The sequence below is a fragment of the Danio rerio genome, chromosome 21 (genome assembly GCF_052040795.2).
Source record: "Danio rerio strain M-AB ecotype USA chromosome 21, GRCz13ab, whole genome shotgun sequence".
Lineage (NCBI taxonomy): Eukaryota > Metazoa > Chordata > Actinopteri > Cypriniformes > Danionidae > Danio > Danio rerio.
The window spans coordinates 24999386-25027200 of record NC_141041.1 but is presented as its reverse complement, the minus strand read 5'-3'; the positions used below and the strand labels follow the sequence as shown (position 1 = coordinate 25027200).

The following is a 27815-nucleotide window of genomic DNA, read 5'->3' as shown; positions in this document are numbered from 1 at the left end:
TAGCACTGTCGCCTCACAGCAAGAAGGTCACTGCTTCGAGTCCCGGCTGAACCAGTCCGGTGTTCACATGGTTTCCTCCAGGTGCTCTGATTTCACCCACAGTCCAAAGACATGCAGTATAGGTGAATTGGATAAAACTAAATTGGCTGTAGTGTATGATGTGGCAACCGCTGATAAATAAGGGACTAAGCCGAAGGGAAATTAATGAATCAATGATACTTTTGTCATAATTGTTTTTTAATTCACATATTCATGTTCTATGAACCACTTTTGTGTGATTTTGCCACACAATTGTCTCTCTTATCATTCATTAATGAGTTTAATTTTGATTTAAATATGAACATTGTAAAATGAAGATGTTTAAATGTCAGAGAGAATCAAACGATTTTTTTTATTTTCTCTTTTTTATATTCATTTACATGAATCATCTGAACAAAAGGGGATTCACTGGAATGAATTAGGCTATTCCAGTATGACAAAAAAGAGCTTTCAGCAAAGCATTTTTGATGATTCCCTAAGCCTGTCTGCCAGCAAAGCTTTGATCACGAAAAATGACATTTGAAATAGTGACATTTAAAACAGCATGCTTTGTAATGTTGCTACACACAACTTTTTATTGGCAAAATTAGCTTGTTACTAGAAAAAAGCACCACTGTACACCACATTAATTTGAAAACAGCTGAGCTATTATCAAAAATAGAGTAAATGCATTGCTGCTTGAATTTAATTTCCCAGCATTATATTCCCACTAGAAGGAAGTTGAAATGTTTATTTTGTTAGTGGAGGTCTTGGTCCCAGCAGTCCCACCTACAGTATCCCACACCAGGGCTCAAAATATTCTGACCTATTTTGAGAAAAGAGAGTCTAACAAGCAACACAGATAGATATTTGTGGTCCTGGTCATGACAATGTGGTTGCCACAATGAATATGAGTCTCAGGACCAGTGAAAATAATGCACACTATTAGAAACAGCGTCCAGGGCTGAAGATCTTTGAGGATAGCATTCATCCTGATGTGATGTCCTTGTCTTGCTCCTCTTTGAATGAAGAGTTTCTCTATTACTGAAATCTCATGAAATACTGTGTTTTTCTGAAAAGACCCTTTATCTGCATACTCCAGCACTGTTCAACATGAAGAAAGATATGAATAACAAAAGCGGAAAATGTCTCTGGTCCTCTTTTTGAGTGGATTGTTGAGTTGGTTCTCCACATGCCACGCCACACGATAGGATATTCTGCATATCAAGAGCACTTTGCAAACCTTTCTGCATTCACAGATTATGTTTAGTAATTTTCCAGATTCTCTAACCCCTTTTAACCCCACACTCCATTTCCCCAATAAAGATTTTGCTATGTACTTGCTTTGAGTGTGTCGCAGCCGTGTTAGGCAGGTATGAAAATGAAGTGGTACCAAATATTCAAGATGCCACAGATTTTGAACATTTCTGTATCTGAAGGCAATTTAATTTCTTTTCAACACACCTTTCTCATTTAAGAAGGTTAATTAGGGGCTTGAAAACATGCAACAATGCTTACTTTAAATAAAAAAAAATCGATCTCACACTTTATATGCATGTTTTTATTTAATGGATTATTCAACAAGCTCAAAAATATTTTAATTTATTTTATAATGAATGATTTACGGCAACACGGTGGCTGAGTGGTTAGCACAGTCACCTCACAGCAAAAAGGTTGCTGGTTTGAGTCCTGGCTGGGCTAGTTGGCATTTCTGTGTGGAGTTTGCATGTTTTCCCCGTGTTCGCGTGGGTTTCCTCCAGTTGCTCCAGTTTCCCCCACAGTCCAAAGACATGCGATATAGGTGAATTGAATAAGCAAAATTGGCTGTAGTGTATGTGTGTGAATGAGTGTGTATGTATGTTTCCCAGTACTGTGTTAATACATATGCTGAATAAGCTGGCGACCCCTGATGAATAAAGGGACTAAGCTAAAGAAAAATGAATGAATTAATGAATGAATAAATTATTTGCATAACTTTTTTATATTTATATAATTGTTAAATGTTTACTGAGGACATCTAAGATTACATGTAGATATTTTTGCAAGGTGCAATATCTTTTGAGTCATACATTTATTTGCATATATGCCTTATGACACAGCTTTTCTGAAAGATCAATCTGTTGTGACAGAATTTGTGCAAATTTTTGTTGAGTAAATTTTATGTGTGCAAGGGGCTCTTTTTTATGCTAGGATATATAACAGTTTAACTGACATGTGATTTTGGATTGAAAAAAAATGTGACTGGATATGCAATATTTTTTTTCGGTGGTTGTTATTTGTCATCACATATATTTAGTTTAACATACTTCATTTATTACAGTGTTTTTTTTTAAGTTAATTAAATTCTAACATTTTAATAGGCTTTGGAAAAGCAAATATACTGAATGACCAGTATGTTGATGACTAATGCACAGTTCTAAACACATGAATTAAGGTCCTCTAGCCAATGTATTGTTGCATCACCCAATTTCATTGAACATAGATTTGTTCCAATCCAAACAACATTCAACAACATTCAACTGTACTTTTTAATTTTTATTTTTGGGTGAACTATCCCTTTAAATTCATTTTCTTTATTAATCCGGGGTCGCCACAGCGGAATGAACCGCCAAATTATCCAGCACATGTTCTACGCAGCGGATGCCCTTCCAGCTGCAACCCATCTCTGGGAAACACTCATTCACACTCATACACTACGGACAATTTTAGCCTACCCAATTCACCTGTATCACATGTCTTTGGAGCACCTGGAGGAAACCCACGCGAACGCAAGGAGAACATCCAAACTCCACACAAAAAACGCCAACTAACCCAGCCAAGGCTCGAACCAGCGACCTTCTTGCTTTGAGGCGCCAGTACATACTGCGTCACCTTATCCCTTTAAATATAAATTATATTTCAAGAAGAAGACAATGATGATGATGAAGACGATCTTCGTTTTCTTCTTCTACTTCTTCTACTACCTCATCATCGTCATTGTCTTCTTCTTCTTCTTGAAATATAGTTTGTATTTGAAAAAATAGTTCACCCAAAATAGAAAATTTACTTACCGTTGAAACTCAGTGGAAGATATTTTAATAAAAGTTGAAAACTCGTAACCATTGACTTCCACAGTAGAAAAAAAAAAAATACAATGAAAGTCAATGGTTACAGGTTTCCTTCATTTTCAAAATGAATATTTTTTTTTTGTGTTTAACAGAAGAAGAAAAAACTCATGAACATTTGACACACATAATGTATGAGTAAATGATGACAAAAGTTTCTATTTTGGGTGAAATATCCCTTTAATATTCAGTCATTTAAACCCACAGCTGGTTAACCCACATTGTTGGTGCATCTATTGACCTTATTCTTCAATGCGGAAGTGCGCTCGTTTTTGCGATTGTTAAAGAACTTCCCATTCAGTTGCAGAGGGGAGAAATGACCAGGAATAATAAATGGCAGAAATCGGTCAAACTACTTGCTCTACAAACAAGTGTTTGCATGAGTATACAGAAAAAGCAGAATATTATAATAAGAAAATATCAGTTTACAACATCAAGCATAAGAACTAACTGTTTATAGTGTCCTAAAATAAATGGAAATGAATGAGTCCGGAAGTCCTGAATAAGGTGAATAGTTCGCACTACATATTATGCCATAATTAATGTAGCTTGATGGTCAAACTACCCTATGCTAATATCAGCTTACAATCAGCTCCATTGCATCAGTGCTTTTATTATGAACGTCAACACATAAAAATCTCTTTCAGAACTTGTTTTTCCCTCACATATAAGTACAAGCCTCTCTGTGTGAACTTTCTCCCTTGCCCTTTTGCACTGCACATATCCACCAATGCTGTACTAATTACAGCTTGTGCACCGGATCACATGCATGACACTCTCACACGGACCTGTTCACCCCTCACATTCATTACGACCCGCTGCTCAGAAAATGTCCCTTGATGGACTAGCTGTGCTTTTCTTCCCCCCCTTCGGTTTTCTGCCTGGTTACCCCCATCGCTCCTCAATTCATTCTGACTTCATTAGATGAATGAGGAAGTGTTTTGTGCTGTTGTCGACTGGAATTCACTGTGTGGTCTGTGATGGGATTGGGACTCCGGATTCTTGTGGTCTCCTCAACACGTACTTGGCCCAGATTTTCTCAGTTTGAATGCATTTTTGAGTCATTCGATTGTTCAGCACTCTTAGTTTGGTAAAACATCACAGCAAAAACTCAGCGAACATAGAGAATTTGATCTGTTTCTGTCATTATGGGTCTGATAATTGCGTGACCTTAGTATAGAAAGGATGAGATGTAAGCTGAGATACTGGTAATCTTTTAAGCCAACACAAATTTAATTAGTGACTGGCAAACAGCCTGGTACTTCTCGGGATGAGGTTCTGAACACCCACTGACAATAAAACCTAAACGATACCCTTGAAACTTTTTAAAAAGACTTCACTTTTATTCCGTCTGTCACGGTTGATCAGGCCGCCCTTTTCATCATGATGCCGATAAATGTGATTATATGATTACTTTGCTTGAAAGCTGCATGTCTTGTTTTCACTTCTGTTCTTGTTGAAAGTGATTTATTGCCATGGATTATACATGAAAGATATCTCCTTGGGGTACCTCTGAGTGTGAGATCAAGACGACCGTTTAATTTCCTGTAGGCTTGTTTTTTTTTGTCTAGAGTCATTTCTGGTTACATGCAAGGATTAGGGAAGATGGCATGTTGTTTTCACTGTGTGATGTTTCGTTTGATGGCATATCAATTAATGTTTTCTTTCTTTCTTTTTCCGGTCTGGCCTCCTTCTGTGAAACACTTCTTCTGTGGCTTTATTATTGAAGGTAAGGTATTTTGCTTCTTGGTAATTCTACTGGTTCTACATTGCTCTTGCTAGTGGAAACAATATGGCACATTTGGCCACTGAAGTGAAAATAGATAAAATAATCAATTATAGTTTGCATGAGGAATTTCATTTTTGTTTTAAGATCATTAAGATTTTTAATTGCCTTATTTTCCTTTTCTTTTGACATATAAAGATATGACTTTTACATCGGATTCTCGTGAATGTATAAGCAATGCCTTAAGACAAAAATAGACATGCACATATACAAAGACACCATACACACTTTTTTTTTAGGTTTACCAGTTACCGTTATACAAAAAAAGAACCTTTATTATTTAAATGTTTTTATTCAACTCGGCATAAATGAAAGCCATTTCAATAACTTAGATTATTATGTACAAATACTATATATAATTATATTATGTATTAATTATATATTATTAAATAAGTTTGTATAACTGTTATGAAAATTAATTGTTTTTTATTTTCATTTATCACATTATTATTAATAAATTCCCCCCAATTTGTATTACTTGTAATAAAAATATTTATTTATTTATTTATTTATTTATTTATTTATTTATTCTGTAAATAATTACTATATGCAGTGTGGGGGGGAGTATTTAACATGTCATGTTTTTTTTTTTTTTTCCTGATAGTACTATTTTTAAAGGAGCTGTTGACAAAAAAATCAGCAGATTTTTGTAAAACCCAAACAATACAAACATAAAAATATATCAAAAATGTTTACAGGAAGACTGTACTGAACTACTTAAATGTATCTTTTAAAAGGCTTTTTTTGGTGATGGCAGCTTAAAGGCACCTCTCATTTAAAGAATGAAGTCATGCATTGCTCAAGAGTGAGTTTTTCCACAGACTTCAATAGAATTTTAAAATCTTGTAGATTCTGTGGGTCTTGTCAAATCTAAGCTTTATTTAGCATTTTCTATTGGAATTTGGACTGATGAAGCGCAAAGGCATTGCTGAATAACTACTGAGAGATTTTAGCTGCTGTCTTGGCTTTCACTGCCTTGCTACAGCTTACATTCTTCATGTGTTCAATACTTTTTCCTATGTCATTTCAATTTAGTACACACAACTTAATTTGTAAACTAATTAATTATGTTTTCTTTGCATATTTGGATTTCTTTGGTTGCTATCAACCACTGAAGTAAATTTCAAGTCAACAGCATTTTTAGAAATATGTTTTCTGATAAAAATGGTGACGTGTTGAATACTTATTTCTCCTACTGTATTTATAGATTTAAATTTATTTATTTTTTTTTACAAATATGCTTAATATATTCCTAAAATATGCTTTATTGCTTTCTGAAAATGAAATGTTGATCTCAACCTGTGATAAAAAGTCATTTGCTCACTTTGTTTGCGTGCATATGTCATGGGTTTATTTTTAAAATGTTTCTTCATTTTTGTAAGCTCATCTAATAATCACATTTAATAATGGCCTACAGTGAGACAGCCAAAAAGAAACAGACATACCCGAGAAGTAGCACAAAAGTTTATGAACTCGCAGAGCTTGCTTTCTGTTTTAATGCTGCAAATCTGGTTGTGATTAAGCAGCTCAGTGAGTTTCTTTGGATGTTGTCCATTAGCTGCCTGTCTTTCTAAACACAAGCATCTGCGAGTTGCACGGCCTGAGCCCTGCTCCCCAAGAGAGTGAAAGCAGAGGCCCACCACGCTGTCTGCTGCCCCGGGTCAAGGGCAGGTCTGCAGAACAGTGGCAGCTACCTGTCATCCTTCAGATATGTCACATTAGGCAGGAGCTCATGCATTAGAGTGAAGCAGCAGGCCTAATGAGAGAGAAACATGACCTTTATACAGTCCCTGTACTCTGGAGGTTTCAAGGGGCCTTTTTCCAGCTACGTACGCCTTGAGGGAAATGCTGATTTGTTGCTGAAACCATTTACTACTTGGTATGATTTCAAACACATTACTTGAGACCTGGTTAAAAGAAAAACAGACAGGAGACAAATTGGTGCGTATATTCTTGTAATCCCCGTAAGCTAGTTCCTGTCAGCTAAGATAGGGGCATGTTAAATGCAAATACTCCACGATTGTACGTGGTATGAGTGTAATTACTGCTCTCTGATGGCGGCGAATTGGTGATTATTGCTTGTGGGTCTTGTTTGATGCATAATAATGTATTATTTATTATGTTATTATTGATATATTATTTACTTTGTTTACGGTGTTAGCAGACATATCTACAATATGTTAAAATTCTGGACTTGGTCTAATGGCATTTGCTATTAAGCAGTAACAAAAATAATAAGTAATCTGATGTTATTGCATCACAAATACTTTACCAGGTGTTATATTAGGTATTCAGGACTGTGTTTATTGGACTTTTGCCTTCAGAACTGCATAATTATTTCATGTTATAGATTCAGTTGGGTATTAGAAATAGTCCTCAGGGGTTTTGGTTCATTTTGACATGACAGCATCTTACAATTATTACAGATTTGTTGGCTCCACATCTGTGATGTGATGTGAAGATGCTAAATTGTTTTGAGATCTCATAACTGTAGAGGCCTTTTGTGTTTAGCTAACTCATTTTTATGTTCAGAAAAACCTGTTTGAGATGATATGAGCTTTGAGACATCACACTGTGGTCATAAAGTGACAAAGTGAAACAGCAAAAATACTCAAGTAGCCTGCACTGTGTAAGTGAAGCTGAGAGACCTAAAGTGTGCCATGAAATTAACCTTCAAACTATTACACCAGCAGCAGCAAATGTAACTAGATCTAGCAAATGTGAATAGTCATCAGGCCAAGCAACCTTTTTACAATATTCTATTGTACAAATTTGGTCAGCATATAGTGTGAATTGTAGTTATAAGTTAAGTTATTGAAACGATTCCTAACTGATGTGAGTAAAACCATTGTGCTCTTCTTCTGCTGTTGTAGCTCATCTGCTTCAAGTTTAAGTGTATTGTGAATTCAGAGAGGATCTAAAGTCTGTTGTAACTAATGTTTGATTGAGTTACTACTGCCAGTAGGTTGAATCTAGCTGTAAATCCCAATATGGTCATGGCGTAATGTTAAATAGCTTCATGGTTAATGCTAACTATAAGGAGAGTAGCATGTGCTAAGTTCAGTATGCAAGCCATTTTATCCTCAGCCTAACACTATTCACCACAATATTAACCCTATAAAACACAATAATTTAAACACCTGCTAATCCCAATATGCAAAAACTCATAGGTTCAGCTTAACTGAATTAGATACAGAGTTCTGTGAACTTTTGTGTCTATTAAATCAATAAACTATCCTTTATTTTTGAAGTGAAATAAAATAAATAAATTTAATTTAGCTTATTTAAATTGTTCAGTTTTACAGTGCAACCTGGCCATTGTCTTCTAACCTATGGCCATTTTTATCCCCACTGCCACTCACTGAGCTTTTCACATTTTTGAAACTTTTTCTGTAAACCCTAGAGATTTATGCATGTCAAAATCCCAGAAGATCAGCTGTCTTAGGAATACTCAGAACAGCCACTATGGCACCAACAACCTCTCATTCTAATGCTTGATTTGACCATCAACAGAGTGTCTGGACTGTGCAATATGACAATATTATATATATAATAATAATAATAATAATAATAATAATATATATATATATATATATATATATATATATATATGAACAATATAAAATGTAAATAATTTCATATTATGGTCAATAAATTATTCTGTGGTGACACAAAATGCACTGTAAACACTTTTTTTCTATATATTTAATTGAGTGCAAAATTACACTCCATTACGGGGATGCAGACAGAAACATTAATAACAGCATTAAGAGAAAGTTGCCATCTTAAAGGTACAATGGTGCATTTGGAAGTGGATACTCTCTGATTTGGGTAGATTTGAATTTGAACAATCTTTGGCACATTTACGTTCAATGTAATACACACATATGTAGTATTAAAGAAAAACAGGATATACAACATTTCATTCCATTGTATAGTAAAGTCTCCATAGAAAAATATATTGCGCATTCTAACTGAACTTATAACTGTTTGCCAACTGTTTTTGATTATTAATATAAACATATTACTTTATTGGCGTATTGTTTGTTTTTAATACTGTGGGAAAAAAGCAGATGCAACACTTCCCTTTTTGCCTCTGTCAATTGGCTTTTCGAGACTTTGCTGGCCTGACTACTTCATGGCATCCTTCTCACTACTATACAGTAATGGATATGTTGGATTACTGCCTTATATGTTGGATTCGGTCCAGAGATGTACTATAGAGGTACTTCTTTCCAATAGTGGTTTTTACCACAGGTAGAATCACAGTGTCAGAGTCGCCCTCAGTGTAAAGATGCCACCTGAAAACATCTACAGTAACGGCACTAAGCCAGAACAGCACTGATTTGTCATCAACACACACACTTGTCTGCAAGCAACACGGCCTGACGCTGACTCTGCTGTATGTCACATTTGATAAAAATGTGTTTTAAGTCACTTTCCATCAGCTGCCACTTTCAGCTGCCGTTGTACCTCACAGAAAACAGGAACAAATTTTTTTTTTTTTTTTATGAACTGTATCAGTATTCATTCAAAAGCACCTAAAAAGTACTAGACGTCGAGTGGCCCATGCAAAAGCTCTCTAAGCTGCATGAATTCATTTAATGATGCCTGGTATCTGGCAAATCCTGGCCGCTAGCTGTTATTATTGTAGGACAAAACAGGGGACACATAAAATAAGGCTACTTTGGAAGTGCAATAGCGTTTCTTATCTTATCCCGCACCTTAGAGCATTACGTTTGCTGAAATGAAAGTCATTTGCTCAAAGTTAAAAAAATAAAAAGAAACCTCTAGTTTGAATTTTGGGTGTTTTTAAAAACCAAATGCTTAGTGGCATGTGACATATTGATCTCACATTTCCAAAAAGCTCACAGACACATTTCCCTGTGGCAGATGCCTGTGGGTGTCTGGCAGCCATGTTATCAAGCACTTTCAGTAGCGAGAGCTCTCTAATTGCTATAGACATTTTAATTTGGCTTGTGGTAGAATGTGAAGGCTATGGCGTGGTCATTGGAGTTGTCACTGTTCGTGCTGCGCTCTCTGCCAGTGATGCACTTACGAAATGAACACTTGTGTACCATATAACATCAAAAACCAGTGAGACTATAACAAATGAAGCTGATCAAGCTCGTTTGACAGATAAATGACTGTGCAAAAGTAGGATAGTCTGTCTCTCAGTTTAATGAACCCAAGTACTTGTTCATTGGAATGCTACATATATTATATTTAGAATTTAAAATATTCTCTTTATTACTTTCAATATACAGTACATTTCACATTTATTTATATGCATATCTTGATAAGCATCTATATTGTTTACAATAATATATTTATTCATTATTTTTCCTATGACTTAGTCCCTTACTTATCAGGGGTCACCACAGCGGAAAAAACCAAAAACTATTCCAGCATATGTTTTAAGTAGCGGATGCCCTTCTAGCCATAACCCAGTTCTGGGAGACACCCATACACTCACATTTACACACACACTCATACACTACGACCAATTTAGTTCATCCATTTTACCCATAATGCATGTCTTTGGACTTTGGGGGAAAACTGGAGCACCTGGAGGAAACCCACGTGAACACAGGGAGAGCATACAAACCCCTCACAGAAATGCCAATTGGCCCAGCCGGGCATTGAACCAGTGACCTTCTTGCTGTGAGGCAACAACCCTAACCACTAAGCCACTGTGCCGCCCACACACAAGCATACCAATATGCTACATTATACAAAAATAGGTTGCATTTATTATAACATTTTGCATTATTTTTTATTTTATTTATGCAAGATTTTTGCAGCCAATACTGAGTATTGATACCTTGTCATGGTGATCGGCCTATGCCGAGTACCTATTCTGATGCTTCAAGCTTTAAAATGCCTAAAGCACATTTTCCCTCTAAGTATGATACCTAAGTGGAGATCTCTTTTTAAGAGAATCATGAAGGATGTTGCATATAATCCCTGACTCTTATAACCTTGTAGTGCGGACTTGTAATGGTCAGATGCAAGTTTACAGAAAATAATACATAAAACATGTTAAAAATGGTAAGAAATGACTAACAGTGCAATTTCGAAACACTGTAAGTGATGGAAGAAGTTAAATTATTAAATAAGTAAACAATACTTATTTCATAAAATAATTCAGCCAAGTTTTAGTGAACATGCAATATTATCAAAAGCACAGAACTTTTAGTTCTTGTATGTAAATAGGCCTAAATACATGCACCATTAAAATATTTGCTCATCTCCAACTCTTGATAGCAGCTCTATGATCACAGCTCCGGACAGTCACAGCAGGTCGATGAGAGAGCGGGGATTTTCTTGACTGCACTTTTCATTCAACCTAACAAATATAATGCTTAGAGCACCACTGTACCTTTCGTGATCTGTTCTCTTGCTCATTCACTTTCATTACCATGACTTCTGGGGTATTTTATATCACAGGTGTCACTGCGCCTCTATGAAGCCTATGAGGGAGAATAGAGGAGCTTCCAGGAGGGGCCATATGATTGGATGAGACCGGTGCTTAATTTGTAAATTGCGTGTTGGGTGTTGTCGCAGACAAAAATGAAGTAGGTGGGAGGGTTGGGGAGGTTATCGCGGATGAAAGTGAAGAAAGTTGGCGAGTTGCTGAAGAAAGTGAAGAGCGGGATGGGGTGGTGGTTCATGTGCGGAGGGGATTTGGTAAAATAAGGTGCCGGATCAGATTTCTGAGGTTCTGAATCTGACTTGTTCCAGCACAAATTAAGCCCTTGATGAGACACTAGATAAATCTGGCACACAATGGTTGCAATTGCAACAAAGAGATCATCACGAGTTGCACCAATAGACTGTAAAAACAATATATTTTAGCTGACATGAGCACAGTGATCACTCATGCCCTCACACATCTTCCTCTGTGTGTAAACTTGTGAACAAACACTTGCGTTTGTAAGATCGGCCAGATTGACAAGTACCGATCGAGTCATGAAATGTGATTATCAGCCGATACCAAATGCCAGCCGATCGATCGGAGCATCCCTAATTTTATTATAATTTTTTTTTACTTTCTAAAAGAGTCCTGCATCCATTCTCTTGCTAGCTGTCACCGAACATAAGAATGTTTCTTCATACATTAATTAAGTTCGACACATTAACCACATGTCCCCTAAGAAATGCATGCAATTACAGCCAGATGATACTGCAAACCACCTTAATTATCTGGCAGATTACCCAGTCACTCAGGCAACCCGGCAACTAGTTGATTTTTAAAATATGTCATTTTGCTCATTGCTGCTCTCTCCTTTACACTCTCCACCTTGACAAGGCTCAGAAATGTGAGGCCCTTTGAGCTGCCGTCGTCTGCCATAGCCTACGCTCATCTTTCCTGATGACTATTATTTCACACTGTCCTCTTTGGAACTACCAAACTGTCTCACTGAATGCAAATAGAGAAATTCGAAGAGAGCTACAAATAGTTGACTTAAGTATCAGTGCTACCGGGTTCTCTAATTTGGCGTGTCAAAAGGATTGCGTTGGGTCGCGTAAAGCGTCAGAGAAAGTGAAGGACGAGAATATTTAATGGCTCTGTCTGCTCATAGAAAGCTCCACAGCTCTGACATCCATCTATTTTTACAAGCTGTCCTCCAATCAGCCGCTGGGGGCTCAGTATCAGCTGGTTGTAACTTGTGTGCTGGTGTATGCCATATGCCGAGCAGTTTTTGAAAGCAGGACGACCTCTTTATAGCAAGCCAAGCTAATGACTGTTCTCCCTTTCGGCGTGACACTTTCAGACATTTATTGCGGCCCTTTCTACACCCTTTCATAACCTGCTCCGGCTCGGCTGCCATCCAGAGCCATAAGATGGAGGTCAGACATGTAAAGAGTCTGTGGTGTCCGCAAAACACAGCCTCACTGACATATATAAGCAGAGCTCTGGTTCAAAGACGACCACACTCGTGTTCCCAAAAACAAGAACCATACAGTCCTACCCTCCAAATTACACAACAGCCCACAATTACAACCCTGAGAACGCTGGAGGTTTAAAAAAGAATGATGGGCGGAGTACTGCGTGAGGGAAGGAGTCCAGTAAAATCTGCTTGAGTCACGGATTTCACGATTTGGCTTTCATCTCCATGCCATTTTTAGATCATGTTATTACCCGAGCAGTTTCATACGTTGTGCTTGTAGAAGCCTGGCTTGAAGAAAATTAAAATTCCCCATAAGGTTTTGTAGTATTTTTTTCCACACAGGAATATAAACAACTCTAGCATTGGTGTCTCAGAAATCGAATTAATTACAATAAAGGTGTGATTTATCGGATCATTTGATGTTGCCGCATTCATTTCATAACACGGAACAGGATTCCTAAGTGCAGAATGTGATTAAGTGGTGGGGGGATAAAACGTAATTGTTTTACACACAGAGTATTAATATCTCGGCTTTAGCTCCGCCACTGTTTTAATCTTCTTGCTGTTATAATATACTTAATGTAAGCCATGCAGCACTGCTAACATAATGCACCATACATTTTAGCATAGCTTAGGATAGGCCAGCAAGCCAGATCCTCTTTATGTTTGACATTTGCATGTGCTTTGGATTAAATCGCAAAGCATTTGATTTGGTGATTGGCTCACTGAAATCACATTCAATAAAGGTTCAAGTATTAATGCATTTAAGGATGTCCTGATCAGGTTTTTTGCCCTTGAATCAGAGTCATTTGACTTTAAATATCTACCGTTACCGAAACCCGATCTGATACTTCACAATTAAAAAAAGAGTGAAGAAACAGATCGAGGATGTTCCTTTTTTTTTTTTTTATTAAACCTATTTTAACATGAAACAACTCTGTATGACAAACAGTTATGAATAATATAAATTCTATTTATCATAAAAAATCATAATTCTATTGTATATCGAATTTTTCATTTTATCATACATAACTTGTGTTCTTATTATATTGCTAAACAATATACATTTCTATCTTGGTTTATATAAGGGATTCTCAATCTCAATCTGTTTCTCAATATGTGTTTTTCAGCAAACTTGCGTCCTCGTGTTCTTGAGTAATGTCACCATTTACTGCCAAAGTTCAGTTCCAAATCTCAAGGCCGCAAGAACAGAGGATACGTGAAAGTTCCCGGATGTGTTCTTGATATCATGGCTGCACCAATGCCGACTTGTGTGCAAAACTCACTCGAGAAGTCCCAAAAGTCATTGCGACTGAAGCTCAGTATTTATTATAGATTTATTAATAAAGTTAAGTAAATTATTTGTCTCTGGAGTTTCCCTAAATGACATGATGAAAGTAAACAATACTTTAATAAAACAAATCTTAATAAAGGCATAAACACATTAGGGCATTTATTTGATGAAATTCATATAATTTTTTAAATTGCTATTACGTATATTTTTAAAGTCTTCATGCATAGTATGTATTGTGAAAAGGGAAAAAAACAATTAATTGCTGTATGGATGCTGTAATGTTTAAATAGTTTTCGGTTAAACACACGTGAAGAGCACGTGACTATCAGGAAGAACCAGGGAAGAACGCAGCATCTCATTCCTCACAGGACATTTTCTCTGTTCCTGCGGGCTCCCGAGTTCGTTTTTCCGAGGTGACCTGGCAGGACCTTCACAAGAATGCAAGTCCGTTCTCTGCGTTCTTGGAATTGAGAAACAGCCCTGGTGTCATTCTGGTTTTAGCTTCAGCCTCAGTTAGATACACCTGGGCTAGCTAATCAAGCTCTTACTTGGCTTTCTAGAAACATCTTTGCAGGTGTGTTGAGGACCAAGTTGCCACTAAAATCTGCAGGACACTGGCCCTCTAGGACCTTGTTTGAGAACCCCTGGTGTATATGAAAACTCACTTGCATTGTGTACTGTGGGAATATTCTCAAGTATTAAGACACAATAATTTAATTCAGTTAATGCTATTTGTCATTTTGAATAAGAAAGTGCAGTCAGGATACTATGATGTTTGACCGTAGCCATTTATATATTGACCAGAAACACTGAATTGTCTTTAAATAGCTGCAGTTCAGCCTTTTCCCAGTGTGTCCAGGGCTATAAGTTTAAGCCTTTGGCAAGACCTGTTCAACCAGCCTTTGTATTGTTGCACCATGTCAAATTATTCTTTCTAAACTCTCCACACTTATAGTTTTGTAATAAATGGTGTTGTTTTTTGGCTATTGTTATTTGTGGGGAATGTTTTCCCTGGTGCACGCATGGATATTTTTCCACTTCTAATAGGTTTTGCCTCTTTAAACACTGACAGCAGAGTTGATGACAGCACACAGCACAGACGGCTGATTTCACCACCACTGTTTTTCAGTATAATCATATATGCACATGTTTAATGCGTTTTTAACTAGAGGCCGGCTCGATACGAGAGGTGGAGAGAGTGGTTTCGAACATACGTGGTAGTGCACACCAAAGAGAGTGCAGCTTGGTTTAATTGCATCAAGCCTTTTATCAGACTAATAGAAAGCAGCTGCCTACAGGCTTGACAGGCAGAAAACTGTTTGACATTAACTGCTTGGTTGCCTGACATGGAAAGCCTAGACTGCTATAGGCTACGTTATTCAGCACAGCGGTTTGTCATTGCTCGGGCGAAGAGCATTACTCTGGTAAGAAGTCTAGAACGCTGTCCAAAGGATGCTGGAAGTCTTTAGTGTCGCTGTGTGACATTTTTTAATGTTAAAATACGGTGCATTAATGCCTGCCCATTTGTTAAAGATGCTGTTTCTGAAAGTAGTCTTCCTGTGTATTTTTCCCATAAGGATCTTAAAAAAGTCTTCGTTATAGAGTTATAAGTCTTGCCCTCCACCCTCTCAAAATACAAGACTGTGCTGCAATTTTATCAAGCAGTGTGAAAGACGCAATGAAAATAACTATGACAAATATATAGCTTTTTGTTTAAAGTTATAGGATTTAACTATAGAAAAATATATTTCAAGCTTATGGCAATATATGTGTATATCTTTACAAATATGTATGAATTTTGAGAGTGATTCAATTATATAAGTGGCAGTGCTTCATGGAAGTGGACAGAGATAAATATCACTAGCTTCTTAACAGCATCATGTGTAATGTTGATTATATTCACAAATTCTGTTATTAAACATTCTTTCAAACAAAAATAGTTTCATTCAAGTAAACAGGCTTTCAACAAAAGGTCAAAATAAAAGACTCTTATTGATTCACACAAAATGCATTTGACACATTCAAATACATGACATGCAGATCATTCATTAATTCCTGTTCAGCTACTTTTTGCAGCCATGCTTTGATATTTAACAGCAAGGACTACAATGGATACCTACAGTATGGCCAATTTAGTTTATCCAATTCACCTATAGCGTATGGCTTTGGATTACCACTACCCTAAACTCAACCATCACAGTAGCATGGGCACTACCTTAGTGAGCAGTACAAGGTCCACTACATAATTGACGATTGCCTACACCTCCCCCTACCCTAAACCCAACCATCACAGTAGCATGGGCTTTACCTTAAAGGGCGGTACGAGGTCCACTATGTAGCTGATGATCGCCTACACCTACACCTTCCCCTACCCTAAACCCAACCTTCACAGTAGCATGGGCACTACCTTAGTGGGCGGAACAAGGGCTACTATGTAGTTGACAATTGCCTACACCTGCTCCCAACACTAAACCCAACTTTCACAGAAGCATAGGCGTTACCTTAGTGGGCGGTATAAGGTCCACTATGCATTTGACGATCGTCTACACTTCCCTGTACCCTAAACCCAACCGTCACAGTAGCATGGGTGTTGCCTTAGTAGGCAGCACAAGGTCCACTACATAGTTGATGATCGCCTACACCTTCCCCTAACCTAAACCCAACTGTCACAGTAGCATGGGCGTTACCTTAGTGGGCGGTACAAGGTCCACTACATAGTTGGCGATCGCCTGCAGCTTCAAGCTGGGGGCTGCAGCGAGGAAATCTTGGACTGTGAGGGAAATCCAGAAGAAAACCCACACAAACACAGGAGAACATACAAACTTCACACAAAAAATCCAACTTGCCCAGCCGGGATGCAAACTAGCAACCTTCTTGCTGAACCACCATGTCCCTGACATACAGATCATAGAATCTCAATAAATGCAGGGCTATGAGATGTGTGTTGAACCTCAAAATTGTGCACACTGAGTTTCTGACGAACTGAGTTTCTGACTTTTTTTTGAAGAACTTTGGCAAACCAGGTTTACAAAATAAAATCCCCTAAAGCATTTGCATTAGAATCCATGGTGCAAGCTTGTTTTCCTCTTCTTAGGCAATTGCTAGTCTAGTGGTGGCTCATGTAAACATATGGCTCCTCTGAACCAGCACTTGAAAGCAACAGAGGTGTTTTGGATCTGTCATCGCAGCTTAGCACTCTTGGTTATGGTTTAAGAGGTTTCCGCTCCATTCAATCATAGCACTACCTGTCAATGGATGGCTGGATGCCTCAGCGAACACCCAAATAAAGCTACACACATGGGCTAGAATGAAAAAGAAGGAGAAATAGAAGGAGAATGAGGTGGGTTTAGGAGGTCCTGAGGGGTCCGCCGCCATATGGCTCAGACTAGGTAATGGTAGAGATCAATGTGTTGAAGGAGAGTCTGTTCTGCCATTTTGCACAGTGCTGAGAGGAAGTGGGAGAGACCGCCTCATCCATCACCGCTCTCCCCTCCGCATCTAATCAGATCCCCCCATCCCAGTCCTGCTGAAACTCAATTACACTTCTGACAGAGGCTTTTACTGGTTCTCTCACTTTCTCTCACTCCCCGGCTCTGCTTTTGTCTGCTTCTAGAACACTATCCTTTACCCTAATGCTCATTGATGCATTTGTTGTCGATACTTTGATCCATTAGGGCTCGGGTCTGCACCTTCACCTCCTTTTTTATGATATTGACTTAAACGAATTTTGCCATCAGCGCCTTGCGGACAGTACAGTGAGAAGGATAACGTTAGATTGTGTCCTTTGCAGGCCTGCTGCAAGTGAACATTTAGTCAGGCTGTTGATTTATGTTTCTACAATGTCTCACGGGTTAGCACCATGCACCGATAAACTTCATTGGACCAGAGTTGTTCTTTACAAAAGTATATATTAATCATCAAGGATCCATTCATCAGTCTATCCGTCTATCTAACCTTTGAGACATAGAAATACCAAGCTAATTGCAGTAGTTTCAGTATCCATTTGTCCATTTATTTCTTCAATAAACTGTATCTATCCAATCATTCACCCATCAAGAGAGAGAATACGTCCATCCATCTATCATTCAAACATCATAGTAGCCTGACATTATTGTGTCTCAATACTTGAAAATATTCCCACAGTAAACAATGCACGTGAGTTTTTATATACACCAAGACAGAAATGTAAAGCGTTGTTTAGCAACACATGTAGTCGGTCTCTTGATTTATGTTTCTACTATGTCATATGGGTTAGCCCCACTCAACAATAAGTGGACCAGAATTGTTCTTTGCCAACGTGTTTGTTAAACATAAAAGATCCATTCATCTGTCTATCCATCCATCCGTCCAACCTTTGTGACAGAAACTAAATGCTACTAATTGCAGTAATTTTAGTATCATTAATCCATCCATTTCTTTAGTCAATTGGACCTATCCAATCATTCATCTATCGAAAAAGAGAATCTATCCATTCATCCATCCATCCATCCATCCATCCATCCATCCATCCATCCATCCATCCATCCATCCATCCATCCATCCATCCATCCATCCATCCATCCCTTAATTCAAAACCATCCATTCCTTGATTTAAATCAATTCATATTTCCATTCAAATACATTCATCTCTTCATTCAAAACCATCCATCCCTTCATTTAAATCTATTCATCCCTTCATTCAAATCCATCTATGTTCATCCATCCATCAAAAAAAAAATCAAGTCTAATAGCTGTAATTTAGGAATGTCTGTTCATCTATCCAGCGAGATAATCAAATCTGATTCCTATAATTTTAGTATTATTCGTCTCTCCATCCATCCATCCATTCATCCATCCATCCATCCATCCATCCTTCCATCCATCCATCCATCCTTCCTTCATCCATCCATCCATCCTTCCATCCATTTATCCCTTAACTCAAATCTATTCATCCCTTAATTCAAATCCATTCATCCCTTCATTCAAATCCAACCAGCAATTCATTCCAATACATTCATCCCTTCATTCAAATCCATCCATATGTCCGCCCTTTAAAAAAGAAAATCTAATCTAATTGCTGTAATTTAAGATTATCTGTTCATCTAGCCTGCGAGAGAATCAAAGATGATTGCTGTGATTTTAGTATTATCCGTCTCTCCCTACATCCATCCATCCATCCCTTAATTCAAATCCATCCATTCCTTAAATTAAATCCATCCATCCCTTCATTCAAATGTATTCACCAGTAAAATCAAATCCATCCATTCCTTCATTCAAATCTACTCATACCTTAATTCAAGTCTATTCATCCCTTCATTCAATCCCATATGTCCATCCATCAAAAGAGAGAATCAAGTCTAATTACTGTAATTTTGGAATATCTGTTCATCTTTCCAGTGCGAAAATCAAAGATGATTGCTTACATACATTCATTCATCCATCCATCCATGTATCCATTAATTCAAATCCATCCATCCCTAATTTCAAATCCACCTATCCTTTAAATTAAATTCATTCATTTCTTAATTCAAATCCATCCATGTGTCCATTCAGCAAAAGATATAATTCTGTTCATCTATACAGCAAAAGAGATAATCAAAGCTGATTGCTATAACTGTAGTATTATCCGTCACTCCATCCATCAATCCATCCATCTATCCATCCATCCATCCATCCATCCATCCATCCATCCATCCATCCATCCATCCATCCATCCATCCATCCATCCATCAATTTATCTATTCATTCAAATCCATCCATCCCTTCATTCTAAGCTATTCAACCCTTAAATCAAATCCATCCATATGTCTATCCATCGAAAGAGAGAATCAAATCTAATTGCTGTTATTTAGGAATATCTGTTCGGCTATCCAGCCGGAGAGAGAGAATCAGAGCTGATTGCTGTAATTTTTGTATTATCTATCTCTCCATCGATTCATTTTGCACCTAACACACAATTTATGTCAATTAACGAGAACATTTTTATTAGTTATAGATTGAGTTTTATTCTTAAATAACAGCACATGCATAGTAACTCAGCGGTGTTAAGGTGTTTTGCTTATTTTCCACTCCTCTCTCAATAAACCTGGTGAAATGGCTCATTCGATAGAAGTGCTAAACATTTAAGGACAGTTAATAGCATTGCAGGATGTTCCTCGCAAATAACAGCCATTTTGGTTCTGTCAGTGTTTAGCTTGCAATATTGAGCCACATTTATCTTCCTTTCAGAGTGATTTTCTTTTATAGGCCTCAAACCTCAGTGAAGACATTGTTTTAAGGGACAAAGAAACAGACGTTTGTGGTTGCTGATTGTCAAAGTGACCGTGGCAAGCTATAAATTTTCATTTGAAGGCAAAACAAGACCCGAATTTAGCTTTTCATAGCCTCCCACTAACAAACCACAACTTTTAGTTGGCAGAAAAGTAAAGTCGAACAATGGAGAATAGGGAGTCAACACAGCCCAACACTCAATGCAATAAAAGCAACATAGATGGATTTAGGATTCTTACTAAACTGTGTATTTGTTAATGTGCAAGAGGTTCATGTGGTCCCGCTCTATTTCTCTAAGTGAGTAACAATGCTTTTATGTGAAATGAAGTTATTCGATACACACGTAAGAACCAGAAGTAGAAAATCTTTCACACTTTAATTTTCATCCTACATCAAGTTGACTTATACTAATAGTCTCAATTAATCTCTCCAAAGGTAATCCACTGACTATTGTCAGCGCTCGCCAAACCTGCTTATTCAAGTGGAACGTTTCGCATGACTTCCATTGACTTTGTACCATTAACGCTCACAGGGAGCAAATGCATTTTTAAAACAGCAGTTTATTTATTTCCAGTGCAATGAATAGAGCCGGAGCTCAGGGTGGGAAGGCATTTGCATGAAGTGAGATTAGGTTAAGCCAGAGAATTGTGTTTATGAAGAAAGACTGAAAGCTCTTTGAATGTTGAGTGAGATTTCATTAGTGTGATTTAAAGTCACCACATCACAGGCTGAAAATCCAACAAACTGGAGAACTTGCAGAGGGTTCAAAATACAGGTTCTCAAATGAGACGCCTGCAAACATGTAATTAGACTTACAGCTTTCAAGAGGAGAGAGAATAAACTAGAACAATGTGTAACTCAGAGCACCTTCCTCCTTCAAACCTGCAAGGAGAAAAACCTAGAATAGACGATGACCTCATTCGGCTGTACGGTTTTAGTTAGAATTCACTAATGTGTAAAGCAGACGTGCAATAATGAAAGAATGACTATTTGAGGATGTATATTAGACATTTTTCATATGCTTAGTGCATCTCGGGGACATGGTTTTGGCAGGTGCCATGACTTTAACAGTAGATTGTGCGTATGGAGCATGCAGATAATTTAAGGCGCAAAACAGTAGAACATTCCTGAATCCTGATTCATTCCGCTCCTCTGAGAACACATGGATCACTTTCCTGGATGCAGCTCAACAAATACACATCGGTCTATTTTAGCATCAACGTTCCACTTACTGTGGTCATCTGCATTGTGTTTTTTTTCCAGCTGCGGTCTTGACCGTGGCACTGTGTCAGTTTTCCTACTCTAGAGCATGGTTAAAACATTCTGCTGCTCTTTTTTTTATCGTCTTTCTTTTGGCTAGGTGAACAAAGCGCTGAAATCTCAGATTACGGACCAGGAGGTAACCTAAGCGGCTGTTCCTTCACACAGGATTTTTTTTTTTTTTTTTGGCTGAGGATATTATAGAAAAACAAAAGCTACCTTTTATGCAGTATGAATGTAAATGTAGTTGACTGTGCTGAATGTATTAATTTTATTTATATGTATTTATTCTACCTTCAAGATTGTAAAATTTGATAAAATGGAGTAAAATGTTATTTTCACCAGCTTTCTTTCTTTCTTTCTTACTTTCTTTTTCTTTTGTGCATGTGTATATATGGGGGAGGGAGTTGGAGAAACTAAAGAATAGTGATTTATGAGAAAAATAGCCTGACACTTGTTTTTATAGACAAAAACTGCTCTGCTTTCTAATAGCTATAATTATACTATATTATTAGCTCCCTGTTTATTTTTTTTCCCCAATTTCTGTTTAATGGATAAAATATTTTTTCAGCATATTTCTAAACATAAAAGTTTTAATAACTCATTTCTAATAACTGATTTATTTTATCTTTGCCATGATGACAATAAATAATATTTTACTAGATATATATTTCAAGACAACAGTAGTCAGCTTAAAGTGACATTTAAAGGCTTAATTAGGTTAATTCGGTTAACTACTGTAGGCAGGTTAGGGTAATTAAGCAAGCTATTGTATTATGATGGTTTGCTCTGCAGACTATTGAAATTTTTTTTTTAAGGGCTAAAAATTTTGACCTTAAACTGGTCTTTAAAAAATTAAAAACTGCTTTATTTTACCACCCACAGTTAGAATGCATTACAGAAAATGCATTACCCTCAGATTAATAACTTTTTTAAACTTGTAGGTTAATTCAACATTTATAACAATCGCAGAGAGATCACCTCCTGTGTCATTCAAATCAGGTGTATAAAAGCATTTTGGCATCCCAAAAAAATATAATGATGATGGAAAAAGTTGTGGTGGGACCTACCTAAATGCTTTCTTAGGATATTAATTAAAGGTGTTTACTGTCTCGATTCAGACTCGTGCAACATGAATGATAAATGATAATGATTTGCATATGTTTATGTTTATTAATCCTTCGAAGCGCTGCATTCAAATCTGTGTTGGATTGAGAGAGATTCAGTTTTTAAACTTTTTCAGTTAGTTACAAACAATTAAATGACACAGAGGTACTGGGAGAACAGTTGATAGTTCAGATATAAACACTGATGTTTATAGTAAAGATCAAAATCACTGTTTAATGAAACTTGATGTGAGTGTTGTAGCAATTGCATTGTTTAACCAATAGGTGGTGACAAACAACGATCAAAATTATGTCACTGAATAGGTTTTCAAAAATGATCCACCACTAAGTTTAATGTATGAATTTTTGAATCATTAATTGAAAATGGATATGGTATGTTGTACAAGATGTTAGATTTCTATATTTAACATTATCAGCAACAGTAGCAAAGATCATTTATTGTATTGAATATTTTTTTCTTTTTTCAGCTGGTTCTTTCTTGATTTAAATTTTTTATTAAAATTACAGGTTTTTAAGTTTTGTTTGCTAAAACCAATGGTTTTTGCAGCAACCGTTTTGTACAAATGGAAAGCAAATAACATTTGTCTCCTTTCTTTTTTGCTGATCCGACAAATGGACCGATCTGTAACTCAAAAACCGTAGTGTGATCCGAACCATGGGATTTGTGATCCGTTACACCACTATATATATATATATATATATATATATATATATATATATATATATATATATATATATATATATATATATATATATATATATATATATATGTATGTATGTATAGTACATCCCTCCCACATATCTCCCAAATTACAGACACTTGATCCCCTCCTTTAATGGGAGATAATTCCTATAAGCTTGAGAGACGTTACCTCAGTCGGATCTCATCAATGACTTAAAACAGATTGGTGGGTTTTAGTGCAAGTCTAATCTAATAAAATGTCATGTAAGTGCATTATTGACCCGTGACCATTTTACCAATTTTTATTGTCTCTGACCAGAACACCATGGCCAATCTAATTACAGAGGAAGCATAATGGACTTGCATGCAGGGATTACCCTCTTAACACAATCAGCAGTATAGATTACCATTTCTACATCTGTGCATCCTTGAAACTTTATACTAAGAGGAACTGGATCCACCAGCATTTCAATTACTATTGTAGAGCGTAAAGGCGTCCGGTCTCTCTAAAGTGAGCCATATTTGTGGTAAAGAGGTCAACTCGATACTTTTCAGTGGCTGCCAGCTGTACAATGGTCCGGTCACTTTTCTGAACAGAGAATGCATTGATCTGCTGTTGCTTGCACGTCTTTTGAATAATTACTTGTCGTTAGTTTAGTTTCAGTAGCGTGGTCATTAAGCATGAGTACAAACTATTCTCTTGTCCTCATTTGCTCTCCTCTTAGACGGGTTTCTCATACAGTATATATTAACGTGGGAGGTTGATCTGTAACCCTTAAATGCACAAGCATCACTGATTAATCTCAGCCTCTGGCTCTTTTGCTTTTTTATGAAATACAGCCAAAGTCAAAATTAGTCAAGCAGAGAATCTCCAAATATCTTTTAGTCCTCCTCTTTTTATGCATAAATCAAGGACTGGGAGTGGATATACAGTAGTGTCCACTTTTTCTCCGTATGCCTTGCTCTGTTTTCATTCGCGCTCTTTTCTTCTGGTGTCTGGACAGCTGTATGCAGTTGGTCTCTTTGTGTTTCTGCTAAGCTCAAGATGTTAGTCTGCGGAGACTCAGAGGGACCCTCATATCCGACCAGCTGTCAGACACATTGCTCGGGCTATTGGGGGATATAAAGGCTGAAAGTGAAACCCTTGGAGAGTGTAGTAGTTTTAGCAGCCTTATAAAGCGGACACTTTGAGGTTTTCAAAACAACATACTTGACAGTTCCAAATGGTAAAAAAAAGTTTGAGTTGTGATACTTGCAGGTACGCACTTTGTGTAACTTAAAAGTTGTATGCAGTCTTATATATATATATATATATATATATGTGTGTGTGTGTGTGTGTGTGTGTGTGTGTGTCTGACATTGTATACTTTGTTGTGGGGACCAAATGTCCCCGGAAATATTTATGATACAGATTCCTAGTCCAATCGCTTTATCAGACTAAGCGGTGAGGCTCAACAAATCTCTCTATATATATATATCCATGTCTAATATCAGATGGCCAGAAAGTGATAAATGTTTTATAAATTGTTAAAATATTGGTGTATGTGATATAGCAAGTCCAGTTTTTTAGTGTATGCCATGGTTTTGAAGAAAATTCACTTTAATGTGCGATAAGACCACAAGGTGGTCATAAACAAATATTTTCTCAATTCAAATGAGTAGCTACTTGGACCTGGAAACAGTATTCCATATTCAATTCAATTCATCTTTATTTCTTTAGTGCTTTTTTAAATGTAGATTGTTTCAAAGCAGCTTAACATAGAAGATTATAGTAAATTGAAAACTGTATCAGCTGAGTTTTCAGAGTATAAGTTCAGTTTAGTTCAGTTCAGTGTGGTTTATTTTTTACTGTTGGCCAGACTTCTTGAGCAGAGCTGCAGTCTATAGGTGCGAGGACTGAAGAAAGCTGGATATCCATCAATGCGAAGACTTGTCTGTCACTGGGGTCTTACAGGAATCTCATGCTCTCCACTCCTCTATGACCACCACAGCATCTGCTCAGGATGCAGCCTGGTCCAGAATTATGGTAACACAACTTATCAACCGGTTAGCAATACCAGTCAATGTTGACCCTGTGGGGACCTTTTTTGGTCCCCCATGACGCAAAAGAGCTCATAAATCACACAGAATGAAGACAGCATTTTGAAAATGTTAAAAATGCAAACTGTTTCCTTTGAGGTTTGGGGGTATACTGTGGAATATACAGTCTGTATAGAATATAAAGTTCCTATAAAGATAGCAGTAAGTGTGTGTGTGCGTTTTTGTGACATATAGGACACAAATCTGTATAATGATGTTGGTATGACAGGTTTTACAAGAAGGTGGTAAAAATGCGGACATTGCTGATGTCCTCCTTTCTCATAAAGCTTATAAATCACATAATGAGTTTTTTTTTCAGAAAGTAAAACTGTACACAGTGATGGCTGGGTTTAGGCATAGTGTGGGGTTAAGGCAATAGAAAATACAGTTTGCACAGTATGAAGGGAACATATAATGTTCCCACAATTCACATAGACAAACGTGTGTGTGGGTGTGTGTGTGTGTGTGTGTGTGTGTGTGTGTACGTGTTTTTGTGACATATCAGGACACAAATCTGTATAATGACATGGGTATGACACAGGTATTACAAAAAGGAGGTGAAATATGAGGACATTGGTGACGCCCTCATTTCTCAAAATGCTTATAAATCCTACACAATGAGTTTAATCAGAGAGTAAAGCTGCACACAATCTCCTGTGATGGTTGGGTTTAGGGGTAGGGTGGGGTGAGGGCAATACAATGTACGGTTTGGACAGTAAAAAAAATGAATGGAAACCTATGTAATGTCCCCACTTTTCACAAAAAACAAGCATGTGTGTGTGTGTTTTGGTATCATCGATTAAGTATTGTAATTATTAGTAGTTTTATATTATTATCTTAAATATATTAATTTTAAATTCCCTAGCCCTGTTTGTGTTTGTGCGCAGTCATGTATATATAGTCTAACCTTTATCCTCACTTTTTTTACACATAGATTGTTTTGTTGCTGTCATCTTATAATCATCCTTTTAGCTTTTGTACAGAAATAGCATTTCATACTTCACCGCTTTGATGATTAAATTATACTGTTCATGACTACAAATGACTTTATATTTGTGTATAACTTCCCACTTGGATTGGATTTATAAATAAATCACAGAATGAAACTGTAATATTGTCAAATTCTGCTAATCTGATAAACTTATTTAATTGAATCTGACACATCAACAACACATTATGCTCCACATCACACTGCCTGAGCAGCAATCGAGATTTCATTTAAAACCATTACGCACTGCATTGTGGTGCTTTGTTAGTACTTGAGAAATGCACATCAACTGAATGAGGTTAATGGCTGTTTATATATCCTTATAGTCTTTTCTAATTGACAAGACTATGCTCCTGATTGTTTTATGCTCTACAGTGACTAACATACATATATTTCATTTAGAAACATTTAAAGCTTGGCTCGTGATTAGTGTTAGTAGTTTGTGTCTCATGCTGTCTGTGTCTTTAGAAGCACAACGACATGTCTTTATTTATGGGTCCTGGTGGGCTGTTTAACTGAGGCAAAGAATGGAGGTCTTACTAGAGAGGGGAGTTAACCATGACTTTCTCTCTCCCACTATTTTGAGAAACGCTTAATGCCTGGTGTGCTCAGTATTTATCGGCCATATATTTTAGTGTTGCACTGATCTTGACTTTTAAAGGTTGATTTGATTTCATTGACTAATTTCAAATTGTAAATAAAAACACAACGATTAGCTTTGTGTAATTGTGTTACAATACATCTCTGTACAAAACAAGAACAGTAGATAAGCTTACTTTTTTTATTAATTCTCTGATTTACTGCTGTAAACAAAGCAACTGTGCTGGTATTTAATATTTATTATATGGCATTATCTATATAGAAAATATTATCTTGACGTTTCTGAAGGCAGCGAGTTCCCTTCGGAAATACTTTGATGAAAACTTCCAACTCAATTTAGGATTTAGGATTTCCACAGATAAAATTAACATATATCTTGCTCATTTTGTAGACGTTTTGAAACATGTAAAACTCCAAGCGATCAGCTAAGCATGATTTAAGATGGACACACAAAAGCCTTATCCATACAAAACAATCCAAATTTCAATTTCTGGCTGTTCGATCAGTGCTTCACTAATACATTTACACCCGAGAAGATTGGATTACAAGTTAGAGCTTTGCATATTTCATGACCTCGTTGCTTTTTCTCGGTTATATTTGGCAGGGATTGAATTGCTCTGGTTTTTACCCTCGGTTTATTAGCAAAACAATGGAAAATGACAGGGAAGATGTAAGATGCAACACAATCCCAGTGCGTCCCATTGTCATGTTAATGGATTCAATTGTCCAGCTG

The 27815-nt window shown here is 36.9% G+C and overlaps 1 protein-coding gene across 27 annotated transcripts in view; it reads left to right on the top strand.

Annotated features, from left to right (window-relative positions):
• ncam1a (neural cell adhesion molecule 1a) overlaps positions 1–27815 on the top strand; it is a 411497-nt gene that overhangs the window by 82406 nt on the left and 301276 nt on the right. The gene's annotated exons all lie outside the window — the stretch shown is intronic.